Source organism: Muntiacus reevesi, chromosome 14 (assembly GCF_963930625.1).
Source record: "Muntiacus reevesi chromosome 14, mMunRee1.1, whole genome shotgun sequence".
NCBI classification, from domain to species: Eukaryota; Metazoa; Chordata; class Mammalia; order Artiodactyla; family Cervidae; genus Muntiacus; species Muntiacus reevesi.
The window spans coordinates 27,576,429-27,580,174 of record NC_089262.1 but is presented as its reverse complement, the minus strand read 5'-3'; the positions used below and the strand labels follow the sequence as shown (position 1 = coordinate 27,580,174).

General features: G+C 37.6%; 1 non-coding gene across 1 annotated transcript; it reads right to left on the bottom strand.

The window, feature by feature from the left end:
* Positions 1-2,516: 2,516 nt before the first annotated feature.
* On the bottom strand, positions 2,517-2,587 carry TRNAY-GUA (transfer RNA tyrosine (anticodon GUA)). The gene has a single exon. It is a non-coding gene; the product is annotated as a tRNA-Tyr (tRNA).
* Positions 2,588-3,746: the final 1,159 nt, after the last annotated feature.

Below are 3,746 nucleotides of genomic sequence, written 5' to 3'. Positions count from 1 at the left end.
CATGTCCAGAAGTCAGAACTTCTCCTCCGTGTTGGAGCTGGGATGATAAAATGGACTTCCTTGGGCTACCAGTCTATTGGTGTTTGAGCAGAGTTTTCTGGGGTTTGACCACTGCCTATTGTTTGTACCCCAAACTACCACTTTCATAGTTTTCTAAGTAACATTTGTTTGGGTGACTAACAGAAGCAAAAGTAACATTATTTCTTTCCTTGCTCTCTGCAAAATAATGCATGCAAACTATTTAAGTAACTCTATAAGCAATAGAAACAAAACTTGAGCTACCTAAAGTGAAGTGAAAGTCGCTCAGTCCTGTCTGACTCTTTGGAACTCCATGGACTGTAGTCCACGGAATTTGCCAGGCCAGAATACTGGAGTGGGTAGCAGTTCCCTTTTCTAGGAGATCTTCCCAACCCAGAGATCAAACCCAGGTCTCTCGCATTGCAAGCAGATTCTTTACCAGCTGAGCCACAAGGGAAGCCCAAGAATACTGGAGTAGGTAGCCTATCCCTTCTCCAACAGATCTTCCTGACCCAGGAATCGCCAGGGTCTCCTGCATTGTAGGCAGATTCTTTACCTGCTGAGCTATCAGGGAGCCCTAAAGAATTTGTCTAATCAGCTGTGACCAGGAGACCCCAATCAGGCTGGGGTGGGATTATCCGCCCTCAGGTAATCAAGGCTGGTCACAGGCCTCTACAGGTGTCGATCAAAATACTCATTGGTTTACCCATTTGTTTCTCAACCAGCTTATAAACATATGAAAGTCCTTCATCTTTTTTCTATTTCTAGTGAGTATCTCACTCCCCATTGGCAATTCAATGATGTTAACCCAATTCTAATATTGGTTTAGAATTATTATTAAATGCAGGGTTTTATATCCTGCATTTTTGTTCATATGAATTATTATCATATTTGGCTTTTGCAGATATAACATGCATTCTCAAAGGATGATGAACTCTGATAATTAAGTATGGTTCTTAATTACAGGTTATTTTGGTACTTGGGAAAAATATTTGATGCAGTTTCATTGGTAACATAATTTTGCCTAATCAAATGGAATACTGTGAAAGTTGTAATAAAAGCACTGCTCTGTCAACACACTTAAGGTATACTCTTTTCCTCCAAATTTGAAAATTATCCGAAAGAAATACAAATCTTTCCTCCATAGAAAATATAGAGACAAGAAAATAATAAAAAAATACATATCAAATTACTATACACATTTGAAGTGAAAGTGAAAGTTGCTCAGTCATGTCCAACTCTACACAGTCCATGGAATTCTCCAGGCCAGAATACTGGAGTGGGTAGTCTTTTCCTTCTCCAGGGGATCTTCCCAACCCAGGGATTAAACCCAGGTCTCCAGCATTGCAGGCAGATTGTTTACCAGCTGAGCCACAAGGGAAGCCTAAGAATACTGGAGTGGGTAGCCTATCCCTTCTTCTGTGGATCTTCCTGACCCAGGAATCGAACCGGGGTCTCCTGCATTGCAGGCAGATTCTCTACCAAGTGAACTTTGAGAGAAGCATTTAGCTACCTCAAATACTATTTTACATCAATAAAAATGCTTAAATACTTAATTTTAAAATAATTATCGTTCTAATTTCATGAAAGAAATTAATTTATATGAAGTACATTCAGAATTTGTACTATTTTAAATTTTACTACAAGTAGAAAAATGCTTACTGTAATCCTTTTTTTTCTTTTCTCACTCTTTGCAAAATAGTGCAAAGTAAAAGAGTTTGAAATACTTAGAAGCATGATTTAATATATCCAATTCTGCAAATGGAACGGTAGCCTATTAATTTCTCCTTGGGAGTTTATCAACTCAAACCACATAACAGACTAGTTAGAAGAGCATCCATTATGGGTAAAATAGCTAGAGGAATCAAGCAATGTTTTCTTCTAACTGCTGAGGGTATATACAGGCATTTTTAATGAACAGTGCTGAACCATTCCCAGCATGAAAATATTTAACAACTTTTCCAGGATAAACAAGAATCCTACTCTCTTTTTATCTCTGGCATGACTTTGCAAAGAAGTTTGCATAGAACTAGGTGCATGACAAATGCTTTCAGAAACAATTGGAAAAATGGAATGCTGAAAAAAAAGAGAAGTTAATACAAGAGTATGCTTAAAGCAAAACCCACATTAAATGTCTTCGATGTTTGGGATACTGAGAGTAAACAGAACAAAATAGTTTTTACATGTAAACGGTTATCCATTTCATGACAATGATCATTTTTATCTTAAAGCAGTGATTAAAATTTTTTTCTCTGGCTCAAACTTTCTGGTGCTCTGCTTCAATGATTTCTTTTTGTCACACTTCACCCCAATAATAGACCAATAGACATAAACAGCCAAATTTAGAAAACAATGCTTCCTTTCTCGTTGTTGTTGTTTAGCTAAGTCCTGTCGATTATTTGTGAATCCATGGACTGTAGCCTGCCAGGCTCCTCTGTTCATGGGATTTCCCAGGCAAGAATACTGGAGTGGGTTGCCATTTTCTACTCCAGGGGATCTTCCCAAACCAGGGATCGAACCTGGGGTTCTTGCATTACAGGCAGATTCTTTACCACTGAGCCACCTGGGAGCCAAAAACTCAGAAAGCAATCTTAATCCCAAATCTTTAGAAAAATTACCTAGTTTTTGAAATAAAAAGTATATTTTCAAAGCTGCTCCATGAGACTTTTTCCATCAGTTTTGACTGTGCAGCAGTTTTCCATGGTCCACACTAATATCCTGAATATTCTGCTTGCTCAGCACCAGTCTCCTCTCCATTATTAAGTATTCAGAAGAGATGAGCATAGCCTTTCAGTGCATGTATAGCATTTGTCCCCCAGGTATTCAACCTCTTGTCTCCTTATTAAGAAGCCCAGCTACAATATTCAACACTAAAACAACACAACACAACACACACACACACACACACACACACACACACACAGGTGTATTTTCCTGAGCCACCATCCTGTGTTGTAACATGTGGATTTCAAGGTCAACGTGTCATAGCGCCACTGAGAATCTGGACTGTGTGGGAACATTGCAAATATGAAAAAAATGCTTTATGCACTCATCATCTGAAAGCAAATGTGAAAGTATGTAAATTAAGGTATAGAAGCTTAGGAAAATATAGCAATTGTCACATGATTGCTTTTAGACACAGCTTGACATTCTTGAAGAATAGATGTTAAAGAGTAACTCCTTTTCAATGATATAAAAACTCACTTATTCAGGTAATCAATAAATATTCATTGGGAGCCTACTGTATACATAAAGTGGCAGATACATTGATGGATAGCAAGGATGTATAACACCATATTGACCATGTGTATATCATTTCCTAGAGGGCTTTGCCAACAAAGCAGAAATGAGGAGGACTGATTACTGTAAATGGTGTTGAAAGTTATTCTTTATGTACAGTAGTAACAAGACCAGCATACCTTTAACAACCTTGTCTCTCCAAAGATCCATTATATATTGCTCATCAATAATCAAGGAGAATTTAAAATGACTTTTCTATGGAGGAAGTAGACCTAGATCAAATTTGGTTAAGAATAGATAATATGAGCACAATGCTTTAAAAAATTTTCAAGTGAAGTGAGATGAGTCTGACCTGATTATAGAGGTCATCTGTTTTCTGAGATAATCACACAGTTTAAAACAAAAGTGGCAACGGGATGCAACATTAGAATCCCATGATTAAAAGGATTTTTTTGGGGGGCATGAATAGGAAGTTGCTCATTCTCTAA